The sequence below is a fragment of the Triturus cristatus genome, chromosome 3_2 (genome assembly GCF_964204655.1).
Source record: "Triturus cristatus chromosome 3_2, aTriCri1.1, whole genome shotgun sequence".
Classification (NCBI taxonomy): Eukaryota; Metazoa; Chordata; class Amphibia; order Caudata; family Salamandridae; genus Triturus; species Triturus cristatus.
The window spans coordinates 1,091,447,742-1,091,464,853 of NC_140584.1; the positions used below are offsets into that span (position 1 = coordinate 1,091,447,742).

The window sequence follows — 17,112 nt, forward strand, 5'->3', positions numbered from 1 at the left end:
TAAATATATACAATCAATTTACATTAATATTTTATGTACAAATATTTGTAATACATTGTCACATTAAGGTGCCGATTCCAATCCATTAAAAAAATGTACCGACCAACTGGTATCCATATTTTATTACGTACGAATAGTACAAGTCCCGTACAAACGGCGAAGTACGATTCGTACGTGAAAAATACATACGAATGACCTCGGGAAAAGTCTACGACACGTCCCCGGACAGTTTTACGTACGAGTCGTAAAACTGAAGTTCAAGCGCACAAGTCCGATCCGTACCAGCGTCCCGAATACACAAGCGTATGGAAAACGTCCTGTACGGAGCGAAGTTTGCACGACCCCTACCCCGGGTACACTTGGGCCCGGGGTACGAGTCGTACGCCCCCCCCCCGCCTCACACCCCTCCCGCGTACGTCCGCACCGTACCCCAAACCCCCCGTATGTACGCACCGTACCCCCAGCCCCTGTATGTACTGGGGGGCTGGGGGTACGGTGCATACATACGGGACTGGGGGTATGTGCTGGGGGTACGGTGCGTACATACGGGGGGCTGGGGGTATGGTGCGTACATACGGGGGGCTGGGTGTATGGTGTGTACATACAGGGGGCTGGGGGTATGGTGCATACATACGGGGGCTGGGTGTACGGTGCATACATACAGGGGGCTGGGGGTATGGTGCGTACATACGGGGGGCTGGGGGTACGGTGCGTACATACGGGGCTGGGGGTATGCGCTGGGGGTACGGTTCATACATACGGGGGGCTGGGGGTACGGTGCGTACATACGGGGGGCTCGGGGTATGGTGCATACATACGGGGGGCTGGGGGTACGGTGCGTACATACGGGGGGCTGGGGGTACGGTGCGTACATACGGGGGCTGGGGGTACGGTGCATACATACAGGGGGCTGGGGGTATGGTGCATACATACGGGGGGCTGGGGGTACGGTGCATACATACAGGGGCTAGGGGTACGGTGCGTACATACAGGGCTGGGGGTATGCGCTGGGGGTACGGTGTGTACATACGGGGGGCTGGGGGTACGGTGCGTACATACGGGGGGCTGGGGGTATGGTGCGTACATACGGGGCTGGGGGTATGCGCTGGGGGTACGTTGCATACATACGGGGGCTGGGGTACGGTGCGTACATACGGGGGGCTGGGGGTACGGTGCATACATACGGGGGCTGGGGGTAGGGTGCGTACATACGGGGGGCTGGGGGTACGGTGCGTACATACGGGACTGGGGGTACGGTGCGTACATACAGGGGCTGGGGGTACATACGGGGGCTGGGTGGGGCTGGGGGTACGGTGCGTACATACGGGGCTGGGGGTATGCGCTGGGGGTACGGTGCATACATACGGGGGGCTGGGGGTACGGTGCATACATACGGGGCTGGGGGTACGGTGTGTACATACGAGGGGCTGGGGGTACAGTGCATACATATGGGGCTGGGGGTATGCGCTGGGGGTACGTTGCGTACATATGGGGGGCTGGGGGTACAGTGCGTACATACGGGGGCTGGGGGTACGGTGCATACATATGGGGGGCTGGGGGTATGGTGCGTACATACGGGGCAGGGGGTATGCGCTGGGGGTATGGTGCGTACATACAGGGGGCTGGGAGTACGGTGCATACATACGGAGGCTGGGGGTACGGTGCATACCGGGCCCCCTTTTCCTCGTGCATCCTGGCGTACTTAGCTTTTCCGGCACTTTTTGGCTCCCATAAAAATATAGCCGTGCGGAGTGCTTTGGGTACGAATCGTACTTGCTGGTCCGTAAAATGCTGCCTGACTCCGTGCGGACGTCGCGTACGCGCTGTCCAGGATCGGAATTGTATGTATTTTTTAGCCGCACGGTGTTTTTTACGATGCGTACGGAAATGGTATTTCTGCACGAATCGTACTTGCTGGTTTGTACGGTGGAATTCCCGGGTACGAGTCGTACGGAGAAAACGCTCCGTACGACCATTTGGACCCAGGGTTTACAAGATCGGAATCGGCACCTAAATAAACTTTTTTCCCCTGTACTTTACCATGCAGAAGTCTTCACCCCCATGTGGTGATTCTGTATATGGTAAAGTTTAAAGAACATTTCTCAAAAGTATATAACTTGAAAATAAATCCTTGAATATAAATGTAAATTAATTTACTATATTTATTCTAAATGTAAAGAAAAACAAGAAATGCTACAGTACATTTAACTTAATTTTGAAATAAATCTTTAATTAAGGGAAATATATTAATTTAAAGTAAAATTATTTTTCTGAGGCTTAAATTAAAAATAAATTCCAAGCTAAAGAAAAGATATTTTTATTATCAACTCATATTTACTAAGAGTGATGTATAGAAATAAAAATAATGTATAGTTTAATAAATATTAGAGTGGCATCCATTTTTAGATTCAAAATAGAGCATACAAATGTTCTATAATTAAAAAATTGATATTACTATTTTTATATTTTTTAACATTGAATTGCACTTTTATATATTTGTAACTATTCAAAATAATTTTTCTTTAATTTAACATTATTTCCCATGGGTTTTATTTCAATTCCCAGCCTCAATTATTTCATATGGGAGAGTTTTGAAGTAACAATGAATACCCATGTGTGGTGCTGGATAAGCCCGGGTGGTGAACTACGCTCCGCTCGCGGAGCTTGCGAAGTTTAGGTAACTTCGCGATTCACGTAGAGCGCGAAGTTGCAGATTGCTACGCAATCTACCGCGTAGCGTAGTAGTTTTGCTTCCTCGCGTGCTCAATATTCATTCTCGCACGCGCGGTAACGTGTTACCGTGATTCTGCGTTCTCCAACTCGCTTTTCTGTCCGTACGCGTGTGCCACGAGATTTGTAATATGGCCGCTGGATCCCGCGAGAGTGTGCGAACGCGAACACGTCATTCGGACGCGCGTGCTGACTTCCGGCGGCTGTCTTGGTAAGATCGCGATCCCGAACATGCAAAAACTACAATCTGGCAAACAATATCTCTCGAGCTTCATAAAACCTTCTCAAAAATTATCATTTTGCTCAGAAACACTCCTCAGATTGTCATTTGGCTGTAGTCTTTTGTGCAAGGAGTCCTTTTTTTTTTTAACTTTTTTTTTTCAAGCGGAAGGAAGTGCCCCTGAGTCAACTTCCTGTTCCTGTCCTGCAGGCTCCTCCCAGTGCTTTGTCCATATGCTGTTCACTTTCATTTGGATTTGGAGCTGGAAGGATCACTTTTTGTGTCTGTCTGCTGCATCATACCATTGGATTGGATTTATTTGAGGACTTTTTGATTTGAGATTTAATTTTACAAGTAAGTTGGAGAATGGAGAATTGGTGTACATGTTTGTTTCATTGTGGCTTGTTTGTACCTACATTTTTCTGGGATTTTTATTGTTTTTAAAAATTATTGTTGTGGGTGGCCTGTACTTTCAATAGGGGCCTAGTTGTTTTTCTTTGCAATTTCAGCCAGTAGGGTACCCATGCGTCCATGTTTCTGTGGCATCTGTTGAATTTAAACATCATGTAGGGAATGGAAGGCATAGGATTGAAATGCTAAATGTGGCTGTGGTGTATTTCACTGTTTGTGTGTGTGTGTGTGTGTTACCTTTGTTGGATGTGTGTGTGTGCTTGATGTGTAACTTTCCAATCCTTTCGTAGCCCTGTTGATTTTCATTTTTGTATTAAAGCTGTGTTGTTTAGCAGGCCTCCTTTGTCCGGTCATATATAGGCCTGCTTCAGTTCATTGATTTCCATGGCCTGTTGAGACTGTGAGAGCCCATGTAGCTTGTGTGGCAATTTTGTGGTGGTAGTTTAGTAGCCATAAAGGCCTTCATGTCTTTTCTTTGTTCCCCTTGGCTTGTTGTTGTTGTGTCCTGGCCATGTGTGTGGCGGCCATTTTGTGAAGATAGGCATTGTGCTTTTGGTAGAGGCTTACATTGTCTGTCTTCCATTTCTTGTTGTTGGTGGTGGGTAGCGGCCATTTTGTGGAGCCATCCAAGCAGTGTGCTTGCTTTTGCCATTCTGTTCCAAGCTTGTGGCCTAGTCTGCCAGTAGGCCCAGAGGTAGTCATCCTCAAATCATGGGTGCATAAAAACAGTTTGTGTTGTCTGTTGAATTTTAACACCATGGATGGCTTTGGATTGAATTGCAAAAGGTGTTTTTTGGGGTGGAATTGCAGTTTTTGGGTGTCTGTTAAATAAATAGGGCTTTTCAGCCAGTAGGTAACCCTAGGAATTCAGCTCGCGTACTTTTGGCAACTCTGCACAGCGTGACACTGCCGACTTATAGTTTTTGTCATTTTTGCGCTAGCAATATGCGTGTTCACGCACGCGATAACGACTTTTTGTACAGTTCACGATGCCGAACACGCAGAATTTGCAATCTGGCAAACAATATCTCGCGAGCAACATAAAACCTTCTCGAAAACGCTGATTTTGTGCATTTTGCTAAAAAAAACTCATCAGGTTGTCATTTTGGAGCACGGAGTCACTTTTATTTAAAAAAATATATTTTTAGGAGAGGAAGTAAGTTCCACAGAGACTCCAACTTTCTGTTCCTGTCCTTTGTATTCACTTTTTTGTTATTATTGTGGTGGGTGGCCTGAGCATGTGGGTGGTGGCATTTAGTGAAGGCAGGCATTGTGCTTTTGCCATAGGCCTGCATTGTCTGTCTTGTATTCCTGACCTTTTCTTGTTTTTGTGAGTGGCCTGGCCATGTGGTGGCGGCCATTTTGTGGGACCAGCCACTGTGCTTTTTCCATAGTCCTCCAAGCTTGTGGCCTAGTCTGCCAGTAGGCCCATCAATCATCACTGGTGCATGGAAGTTAAACAACTGTTTTTGTATTGTGCGTTGAATTTCAACATCATGTATGGCTTTGGATTGAATTGCAAAATGTGGGCTTTACTTTTTTTCTGGGGTATATTTCACTTTTTGGGTGTTGTAAATAAATGCCTTTTTATGTGTATATGTTCGTTGTTGTTGCTCCCTGATACTGCATCCATCCCATGTGATGTACAAATTTTTATTTAGGGCAAACAGGCTACACTACATTTATGTTTTAGTTCTTTGCTATTCTTATTCTTCCTGAGTGTACACAGTACAGTAGTACGCCAGGAGCCTTGTCCTTGTCAGTCTCATAAATGGCTATACTGTTGTTGTTCACTGACTTAATAAAATTTAATAATTGTGACCACCCACCACACACTAAGAAGTTATATATTATATTAGTTTGATTGTACTATCTTTTGACTGATGTTCTTCTGACTTATTTGCTTTTAGGTGCACAAAACACGGAGGAGGTGTGTCATCATCGCCTGTTGTGGTGCCAGACCGACGTCCTGCTGCTGTACACGACGTGACGTGTGACTGACCTGACCAGCCATCTCTGCAACTGAGTGCTGTGTTGACATCTGAAGAAGATGCCCCCAAAGAAAGCAGTTAGCAGTTCCTCCGGTACCAAGAAAGTTGCCATGGAGAAGAAGGAACAAAAGAAGAAGGAAGTGTCACTTAAGTCTGGTGTGCCTCCCAAAACCTTTTTTGGGACACCAAAACTGACGCCTGCGGCAGCGGTGTCCGGGGGCCAAGCTGGGGGCAGCACCTCCGCATCAGTGGGCCCAACCCACCAACCCAGGCCCAAGCAGATGAGTGTGGAAGAGGTAGCCAGCCTAATGGTGGAAAGCAGTGATGTTGAGCCTGAACTAAACTTATCGCTATCTCAAAGTAGTACACATTCAACGCAGGAGGGAACACAGCAGATAAGTGGTCAACAACAACAGCCACAACCACCGCCCGGAACAGTAGCTGTTGTTTCTCCCGAAGTAGGGGCAGTTCAGGAAATTGAGCCTCATGCAGAGGAAGAAGAGGAAACCACTCCTTCAGAAGTTCCATTGTCTACCAAATTCCCAGCAAGGGAAAGGAGGGTTAGTACATCAAGTTCTTTGCCAAGCCCCCTTCTGATGATCTAGATGCCACTTGGAAGCCACAAACTGAGTCTGAGAGGGAGACACGTCACAAGAGCAGGCATGGGAAAAGGAAGGTTCCAGAAAGCCTTACACTTATGGAGGTTGATGTAGAAGAGCAGGATGATGATGATGATGAGCCAGTCATCACAAACATCACTCCCGGAGGAGATGGGGACCAACATTTTTACCCTATCCAAAATGGCTGTGAGGGATGTAGCACGCATAACTCCAACACAGGTAACACCAACACGACCTCCAGCTTCCATATTTACATTAGCAAAGGGCCGGCAGCGTCCTACATCCAGCACAAACACCACCTCAGCAGAAGTAGGTAGTGGTATTGCACAGAGTCAAATTCAACACACACCCTCCAGTTCATCTGGCACTGGAAGTGGCACCTCCAGCAGGAGACAAAAGTTAAGCTCCCCAGTGTGGGACTTCTTTACGGTTAGCGGAAAGGTGGAGAACATTGCAATATGCTCCGTTTGTCATACCTCTGTTAGTCATGGTAAGCTTGGTACAAACTATGGTACCGAAGGCCAAATGACCCATCTGAAAAAACACCACGCAATCCAGTAGGAGGAGCACCTTCGTCGCATAAAAACTGGAACCATTGCTGTTGGTGGGGATAAACAAGTAGAAGGTCCGCTCACGGTGGAACAGGAAGAAGAAGAAGAGGGAGACATTCTCTGTGGTAGTGGTACACAAAGTAGCCCTGTCCCCAGCACTGCAGTGGTAACGCCCACATCCTCAGCAACATCTCAGTGGCACAAGAGTAAGAGTCAGCCTGAGACACCAAGGAGTACTGCTTTTTTACAAAGTGCGACGTTGAGCACAGGAAGGAATACCACGCAGCCTACCATTCTTAGCATGTTTACTAGGCCGGAGGGGCAGTACGAACGCAAAAACCCAATAGCACGTTTGTACAATGCGAAGCTGGCTAAAATGTTAGCACTGGACCTTCTCCCTTTTTCTTTTGTTGAAGGGGTGGGTTTTCTGGAATTTGTGACAAACATCTGCCCAATTGCTTGGAAAAGCCTTAAAACAGAGTGCTCTTCAGAGTATCCACCTGACAACAGACATGTGGGCCAGTTGCCAAGCCACTGATTACATGTGCATCACTGCACACTGGGTCTCTTTTTCGGGTGTTAAAGATAGAATATCTGGAGGTGTTGTTGACACCGCTGAGATTTTTAAAGACACTCGCAAACATGCAACTGTAGCCATGTTTGCTATGGAGAAATCTCATACTGCTGCAAATGTTTTGGATGAGTTTAACAGCAAGGTGTTTGAGTGGCTGCGACCAAGAGGGCTTAACATTGGTTTTGTTGCCACGGACAATAGCAGTAATGTAGTTAGGGCCATGAAAGATGGTGGCTATTTCAGGGTCCGTGTTTGGCACACTGCATTAACATTGTTGTTCAAGACTTTCTGAAAAATGAAAGCAAAGTCATCAACTTACTGACCACCTGCAGAAGAATATGCACACATTTCAACCATTCTTTTAAAGCCCGGAAGCAGCTGAGGGTCATTCAACGTGAGCATAAAATGCCAGTCAAAGCAATCATCCAGGAGGTGCCAACACGTTGCAACTCAACTTATTACATGCTAGAGCGTCTATTTGAGCAGTACATACCACTTAATGCTTATGTCATGAAAAGGTCAGGAGATCCTACTGTGAATGGCATGAACGTCGAGATGGCCCAATGGGACCTCGTTAAATGCCTGACAGAGATGCTACTTCCTTTTGAGGTCATAACACGTAAGGTCAGCAGGGAGGACTGTACTGTGGGCCAAGCTATCCCATTGTTGTACATGCTAGAGCAAGAGCTGAAGGAGGTGTCAGAAATGTACGCAGGTGTGGATGACAAAGTAGACGCATATTATTTGGCGGACACCTAAGCCGTTCGCTTATCTGACAATACAAGGATTCAAAATAACATTGTGTCACATTGACATTACATTACTGCTTCAATTTTGGATCCACGTTACAAATTATTGCTGAGCAGTAATGAAGTAATTCCTTTTTCAGAAACTTTGATAACTGAGGAAGCCACTGACTTTGAAAACGAACGGATCTCAATTAGAGGCCCGCCACCCCAGGGCAGAAAAAGTACTACAGGGCACCCAAGAACCCGAGAGCAGTGCGTTTGCCTCCCAGCAGTCAACAACACTACCAGCAATAACATCAACAACAGCACCAACAGGATCATCAGCCACATTTAAAAAAACAGCAGGTGATTGGTTTCTACGGAAAGGGTTTTGTATGTCCATTACTGATGCAAAGGCAAAAGGGGCCAAGCAAATCAGAGCACCCCTGAACATTGAGCGGATGGCTCAGGCCTATCTAGATGACACAACAGAGGTCTTCATGAAGCAAAGCCCATTGGTGTATTGGTATGGGAAAAGAAGCCAATGGCCAGTGCTCAGCAGGCTGGCGATAAAGTATGTGGCTTGCCCTGTTGCAAGTGTCTCTTCAGAGCGTGTTTTCAGTGCTGCTGGTGCCATTGTTACTGTGAAAAGGACCAGTCTCTCGCCCAAAAGCATGGAGAGGTTAACCATGATCAAAGTGAATCAGCACTTTATACCACCGGAGTACAAAATACGTGAATCACAGCAGGAAGAGGAGAGCGACTTCGATGACATAAGTAGTGGGTTACATGACGTACTTCTGTCCGAACCACCAGAATTTGAGGACGAGCTCCTCTTCCCTGACAACTAGGCTTTCAAATTGTTCTCTCTTCCTTTATTTGTGTGTGTATCTGTTTTTCTGGTTCAAATCTAATCACAACAAATCCATCAACACAGTCTCCTCTTTTTATTTCCCTATTGGAGTTGCACGTCTGTGCATAACTGTCCACTCCACTCCTCAGAGTCCTGCTCCATCTTCCTTACTCTCCCTAAATACATTTCAAGCAAGCCAGACATTGGATGGAGATGGAGAATAGTACAATACATGTTGCCTCTAACAGTCCCTCCATAAGAAGTGAAACGTGACTACAGCTATATTCCGTTTTGTTTCCAAGCCGAAAGAAACTCATCACTGTCAGAAGGCTAGGCATCTGGTCTGACAGCCAAAGAGAAGAGCAAGACAGGTAATGATTATTATGAATGATGGCATGCATTGCATTGGATGCTTGCTGACTACGAGTGAATGTGCATGAAGTCGAACTATACTAGTTTATCTACAAAGTAAAAGTGACTCAGGTGACAGTCGATGTTTCCTTGTTGTTTAATAACCACATTGTACTCCTACCACTGCAGGTGCCGGCCAATATCCGTTTCAATTTTGTAATATGGAATATATTATAAACTTAATCAGTCACTACAGACTGAGTTGGTGTTGGAGAACACGTACCACACGGTCATGATGCTGACCATACTATCTTTGCACACAGTCAGTCAATTGGATCGGAGATAATTGATGGAATAACTGCGTTTCATGGACTGCCTTAAAAGGTAAACAGTTTCAACAAGAACCACAGCAGACCTAGGCTACATGTCTGTGTAGTGGTGTGGACTGGAGTAGAGTGTAGTGGTATGAGGGACAGTGGCGCATTGATTTAGTCACTTAATTTGGAAAATGCTAGGTTGCTGCAGTGCATATGCCTTTTGTCTGGCTCTGTCAAACTTTAAGGTAAATGGGGGTAGGGTGCCTGGCCTGTGCCGTGGTTGGCCTGTTCTGTGCTGGCTCCTGTCCCGTTGTTGTTGTTGTAGCTTAATGCTGTAGAGTAGACACTATGTATCCAAGCCGCCTCACTCTGAAAGTGTTCTCTCAAGAGTCTTGTCTTCTCTTCTTGCACTCCACTGTAATTGAGTTTGTTTTTTTAAATTCAGTTATTTTTCAATACCCCTTTTGTTTTTCCATCTACACTTACAGGCCGGCCTTTAACCTGTGCTATAGTGGGAGAAACAACTCACACTTACCTTACCAATCCGCATCAGGCAGGCAGTGGTACCCAAGATTGATGTGCAGAGTGTCCATGGAAGGGAGAACCAAGATGAATGACGAGAATGATGCAACTCCACATTTGGACCAGGGTAATACAGTAACTTTAGTATCATTCATGATTCGTCTTTAAATTTATTTGATTCCTTTTTTCTCTTCAATCATTACGACTGTGTGTTGTGGTTTGTTTGGTAATTGATCCCTACAACTATTTTTTCATTTCCTTTGCTAGCTTGAAAAATAAAATTAAGCCGGGTACAGCATGTAATTTGGTTCGCTCTGAGGGCAGACAAGCAAGGCAAATTTCATATTAATAATTTCTGCCCTGTACAGTCTAATTGTGTAGTAGTAGTTAGTAAGTACAACTCATTATCATTAACCATCAAGTTCTCTTCATCATCATGCATGCATTTCCTTTTTCTCACTTTATAGATTTCTTTGATAATGGATCATGGTCGTCTTCCAAGATTGTGTTTTACTTTTGTTGTGTCCATGCATACTGTCTGTTTTTCTTTATCAAACCTTTCCCCAAACCCCCCTTCCCATCCATTCATCAATCCCTAACCCTCTTCCCCCGGGCTGGGTGATTTATATTGAGGTGTGATGTGACTACATTAAATGTACACCAACAATTGATCACACGCTTGCTGGGGCAGATGTGGTGTAAGCAACACTAATTGAATTTCAACTAAGGCAGGGCAAGGATCTTCTTCTGCTTGCCCACCCATGCTGCACTTTACTTTGTTCTACTACTCCTCCAACAGTCTCTCTCAGTCAAGTGACTTTCTCTTTCTTTTTTCAAATGCTATTGCCAGTGTCTACTACTACCACCACAATAATGGCATCTTCTCCATTCATTTGGGAAACCAACCATGCATCCATCACTGTGCCGAATTTCATCATCATCAATCACAGGTAAGATACGTTTGGTGGGAGGTATAATGGACTAGGAGGAGAGACTGACAGTACTAGCATGACAATTAAAAATAACTCCGTGAGGGGTACCGCATCTATCTGTTTGTGTGTTACAAAATCGGCAGATCTTTTAAATCAAACACTGTCTGCGGGCATGCAGCAGCAAGGAAACAAAGTAACAAACCATGTGACATAAATTGAATTAGTAAAACAGTAACCCACCACAAAACATTAACATCATATGTTTAAGTAAACAAGATATAATTTCATATACCCTAACAAAAATAAACTATCCCACTCTGACCTGACCCACCCCCCTCCCTAGCCCCAACCAATGTCCAAAAGTCAAAGTCCAAAATGTCCGTAAAAAAGTTAAACCCCAACGCCCAAAACCCACCCACCAACAAAAGGAATTAAAAAAGGTGCAAATTGACAAGGTCCTAAAGTTGGCGGGCTTTCAGGTGTTTGTCCACAAGGGTTTTGGCACGCTCCTCTAGGTGCTCCTCCAAGCGGGCCATCCGGTGGAGCATCTGGCGGCGAAATGCCCTGCAGTTACATACAGGGTGGGGGGCAGCAGTGCTAGATATCGAGGCACGGCGGCGGGCGGCTGCCGGACCATGGCGCCGTAAAACTTGAGGCAGGGCCTGACTGGGGCCCGGGGCATTGGAGGAGGCTGCAGCTGCAGACGCCTCCTCCTCCGGCTGAGCCACCAGCCACTGATATTCATCGCAAATGGCCTCCAGTTTACGGCGCCGGGCCCTGGCTGCCAACTCCTTCCTCGTAGGTTTTGGTTGGGAAGGAGTATCTATATCAAGAAAGAGAAAGAACATGTTGTAACCAATACTCTTAGCAAAACAGAAACACAAAATTCATTCAACACATAGTGGCTCAGTATCACTAGCAAGCACAGTACATAATATTTGTGATTTTGTGGTAAGTATCTATACTACTACTTCCTCGAACTCTAACATTTGTGGGAGTTTCCGACATTATCCTCGTACTATGTATTCCAGTACACACCAGTCGTCTTGTTCTTATCTCTAGTTTAGCGAAATTACATAACCTTGTTGTAGCCGTCATGCCAGCTCAATCAGCTAAGCTTGCACCCAAGAGAAACAGATATGAGTCACATGATGCAGACGCACGTTAGTTTTATTTACTACTATTGTCTGCAGGTGGGGAAGCTCATATTTTTGTATTACGGGTGGCACTGGCCATATTCTGTCTGCTCAATTTCACTTTCACCCTGCCCTAAGTACTAAAAAAAGGCTTATTATTTATCGGATCCAATCATCATTGCTTATATTATAGATGGTAATACGACATCAGGTCAGTAGCGGTCGGTGTTGGGAGTGTTGCCGGGCGGTGACGTGGGAAGGTGCAGGGTGGGGGAAGAAAACTATGGATTACGGACAATCACAGGAAATTAAACAATACATATAAATAAATAAAACAAATTTTGTTGCACGCACTGCATCGCATTTGGCGGTGCAGTGCGCACAATGAAAATCATTTTATTTATTTTTATGTTTACTTACCTGTATTTGGCCGTAATACATAGTTTACTTCCAATCCACCCTGCCCCTCCCCATGTCACCGTTCGCCAGCACTCCCACCACCGACCGCTACTGCATAGGGTACTTTGCTTTCATTGATTGTTTAACCAACAGATAGGCCACCCTTTGCAGGCTGGCTGACACAATCGAAAATACATTAACATAGGTAGGGAGTGGTCCTCGGATTCGGAGGAAGGCGCTTCAGCTTGATAATATATATATATAAGATGTGCTTGCAAACTACTGCGAGTCAACTGTATTCTGAAAATACTACTTATATTCCCCTCCGCTTTGCTACTCTGGCGCAGTTTCTTTTACATTTTCTTCAAAGTAAGACTCTCCAGTGCCAGTCTCCACCTATGCTGTCTATTGATGATAGTACATCCAGGCATACATCCATTAAAGTAAATGTCTATCCTTCTTTTTTATATATCTCTTAACAAACCTTAGTTGGTTTCACCAACAACCACCCTTGCATCCGCTCCTTCCTTGCTTGCCTTGGCTTTGAGTTTGAACCAAACACCGCTGATTCTTGCTATCTAGTACTATCCACCCATACTGTGTCGCCCACCCAGGCAGGCATCCTCTTTCACCTTCCACCCATCCTTCAACAACCCATGCATCTGATCTGATTACTATCAGCCACCTATGCATGCTTCCAACATATCCTTCTCTGCCAGTCAGTCATATTATTTATCTCACCCGTCCTTCCACCCTTCTTTCCCTCTTTGTTCAACACATCCATCAAGGTCATCTGATCTGAGTTTGTTTTCTCCATAAAACCTTCACAGCTGAGTTGGAGTCAGATAGATGAGGCCATTGGTTACTCAACTCACGCTGCTAATGCTAAGTAAAGGATGTCTTCTTCAACTATTGTATAATGTTCACTACAACTTAATAAGTCGCACAGTACAGTGAGTGAAGTAGTGAACACACTTCCATCTAGTAGTAATGTCAAGAAGTAATGAATATAACTTACCACCGCCCGCCACTGCTGCTGGCTCCCCCCCTGTAGCTCCTGCAGGTGCCGCCAGTTCTCCCGCCCCCTCCGGAATGGCCGCATCGCCATCGCCGCTGGCCCCGCCGGCACTGGTGGTTGGTAGTATGCCTAGAAAAAACATTACACATTTTTAGATGCCTGGAAACCTCCTCCTATTTTATTAGTGTTCACTTGGAAGATTGAAAAAAAAGTTAATACAACATACATCAGCACTAGAGTAGTGCAGTCAGTAGACAGACACTAGTAGTGATATGGTTCCTAGGATCATCTAGTCCTACTCTACTCTTTTGAAAGTTAGCCTGAGCCATGTGTAACCCTTTTAGATTCATAATGTCTACTACTCTTTTTGCGCATATTTAATTATACCTCGCAGCTTATTGACATGTACAGTAGACGCCTTTGAGGACACATGACGGTTGCGTACAAGTGAAGAGGTCGAAAAACAAGCCATTTTGTTATTGAGTTTGGTTAGTCCGTATTGCTTAGCCATCACATAAATGTTACACTTTTTGCCATGACTGCGAAATGCTTGCATTATTGCAGTATACTATCTAACGCGCAGCATTTTTCTCATGTAATAGGCGGAAGATTCCCTTCTACAAACCAGAGATTTTCAGAGCTTATGATGCATGATGTAACCAGTATTTCTACGTTCTACGGTGAGGGGCCTTCCAGAATTCCCACAGATCTTTTGTCTTGTTCTTGTTGTCCTGCACTTGTAAATGTTTACTGTTTTAATCTTATGCTTTTTGCTGTTGACAATGGCTGTAGTAAAATTTCATATAACGATGTACAGAGCTTGTTACTTGTTTCAAATAAACCTTTTGAACTTACACATAGACTCTGTGGTATTCGGTGTGGTGGGGTGGACTTACACAAGTGAGCGAGCAAAAGGGTGTTATTATGTTCTGGGTTGTCTGTCTCAGTCATCATCATTGCGTATCTTCTTCGTGGGGGGTCGGGAGTGGGACCCTAATGTGAGACACTATAGCTAGTCGGTCAGGGGATCGTGGGTTCTTCTGACTGAGGTGTGATGAGTAAGGTCCAACCTCCCATCACCAACATCCTATTTTGTTGTGCATAGTTCTGTATGTAGCTCTGCAGAATCACTACAACAGTAGTAGTATGTACTATCCGATCCAAAATACTAGTCAAATATCTGGTTGGGCATTTTGTTTGTGGGAATTGTCAAAGCCTCAACATTAAGAAGACTAGAAGAGGACAACTCAAAGGACAGGACACAGTGGCTAGAGCTATTGGTCAATCTGAGTTTTATTATTCCAAAGAAAACCTTCAATAAAGAGTGGCCAACTGTGCAAGCTTAGCTACAGACAGAATAATAGTAGTAGTAGTAGTAGTAGAACAGAGAGTCATAGCAGAGGCAGTTAGAAGGAACTTATTTAGAGGCAGGGATAAACAGAATTTAGAAACAGATAGTCAAGGTCAAAGAAGCTTTTGCAAAAAATAGAATTAGAAAGTGGAACCATAATTTATAGTTCGGAAAAAAAAGATGCAGTAAAAGTTAGGGAAATATAATTGTTAATATTAACCACTGGAGGACTTACTGGGGCCAGCAGCAGGAGCCTCGGTAGAGGAACGGCCCTCTGGTTGTCCCGCCGACTCGGACCCCGTCTTCTCGCCCCTGGGTGGTGCTGATGATCATGTAAAATATAATAAAGAAAGAGACAAACATTAAGGAGTGCTGTGAAACAAATAAATCATTTGGAAAAATAAGTCAAAAAACATTTTAGGAAACAACAATTGCAATAAAATTGACCGATCTAATCAGATGGATCGACTACTGGGCTGCTTGCTGGATTCACGGATCGTCTACTTATTTATGAACACTCCAGTGTTCCATAATCATTCTAATTACAAATACTAACGAAGCCTAGTAAGTACCACCTGACCTACACCACCTATTCCAGACTGGCCAATTGTTCACTAAGTCTGCATTTCCATTTTTTTTAGCCATCAAATGCATAGATGAGATGGAGGACACATGCATAAATTTGTGCATACATACAACAAATTGTGGGTTGGTTGCATGATTCTGATCTAGTTCTGCTACTGACCCTGCTAAGCCTACCACTCACTAAACAAACTACAATATGTTCTACGGAGGACTGGGGTAAGCAGCACTCAGTGACAGAGGAGGCGTCACGCAGACCGCGTAAAACAATTATTAACTAATACTAACTAAACCTAGTACGCAATATCCATCCACCACTATTTCACAGGAGGACAATGGAAGGACTAGAGTCTCTCTAGCAATAGCATTACCTAACTTCAGTTCTCTAAAATAAAGTCTTACATTAATCAGCACAAGCTAGCGCAAAGTTGCAAACAAGTAAGAGTAGCACCGAGCACCTGGGTCGTACAATCACAGAAGATTTTGAAACGTAATTTACCAGCAATGCGTAGCACGCAGCAGTAATCTTGTTATTCGTCAAAAATGTAATTTATACACAATAAGTTACTCACCAAGCCCAACGACCTCGACACCTAGCAGGTCCAACAGGTCCTGCTCCCGGTCCAGGATGTCAGACCACCGGTGGGCCAGCTGATTATGGGTGCGCTGGACCCCTGAGCACCGGAACACTGCCCGGCGCACCTTCGCCCACTGACGGTGACGCTCCTGGGTAGCGTACCCGGAGCCGGGCCTGCCGCCTGCTGCCAAGTTCAAGGGGAGGTGGCGCTGTATTTAAAAAACAAGGGCGGCCACCTCCGCCTCACCAAAAAGTTGCCGGGCCTGCACCCCTGCAGGACGCATTCTGCCGCAAGGCAGGCGGCTCTTGGGCGCAGGCCCCTTGCCCTTTGCGCTAGAGCTAGATGATGTGCCCTTGGCCATGGTTCTGGGGTGGGTGGGAGGTGGAAAAGAAAAGTTAGAATGGGAAAAAAAAGTTAGGGGGAAGAAGTAAGAAAAAAGTAATAAAAATAAAAAACACAGTAAAAGTAGAAAGAAATGCAAAATATAAACTTAGGGAAAGAGAGAGATAGATGATAACTAAAAAAAATGTTTTTAATACTAAGGATTACAAAGATTAAGGGAGGATAGAAAAGTAGGCCCAGAACCATAGCATAGAGTGAAAAACAATATGGCGACGCCCATTTGCAACCGCGTGGGTAAGTTTGAGCGATATTTCTCAGGAACATGCAATAACCGTCACGTCAAGTAAAATGCGCTCCCGAACACGACATGCGCATCGCGAACACGCTATACGCGACCCGGAACAGGAAATAAGGCATCGCGAGTGGGCGGGACAATCGAAAAACAATATGGTCGCGCCCATTGGCGACCGCATGGGTAAGATCGCGAGATATTATCCCTCGAGCATGCAAACAGCTCCCCAAACACGCACAACGCGCTCCCGAACAAGAAAAAGGCATTGCGAACGGGCGCCCCAAGCAACTCCGCACGCTCGCGTAGTGCAAGAACATCTTTGCGTAGCTTCGCGAAGCGTGACTACGTGAACTACACCCAGGCTTAGTGCTGGACTTACTCATCTCACCGTTAGAATATCTACTGGCGCTAGACTGCAAGGGAACATGTCCCCTCCTAAAATAACAGTTCTAAAGCCTTGTAGGGACTCCCACAAACAAATGTCTGTGTCAAATCTCCAAAGGGTGTGTCTCTGGTGTTTGGGTTCATGCCATGACTCCAAGTGATGTAAGGAGTGTGCAGTTTGCACCTGAAAGTGATCCAAGAACGCGAAGCAAAGCTGTATGTTGCCGAGC

General features: G+C 45.3%; 1 long non-coding RNA gene across 1 annotated transcript; it reads right to left on the reverse strand.

Moving 5' to 3' along the window:
• Nucleotides 1-11,492: 11,492 nt before the first annotated feature.
• On the reverse strand, nt 11,493-15,037 carry LOC146859183 (uncharacterized). The gene is made up of 3 exons (XR_014979746.1): nt 14,940-15,037; nt 13,354-13,482; nt 11,493-11,623 (listed from the first exon to the last, which is right to left on the reverse strand). It is a non-coding gene; the product is annotated as an uncharacterized LOC146859183 (long non-coding RNA).
• Nucleotides 15,038-17,112: the final 2,075 nt, after the last annotated feature.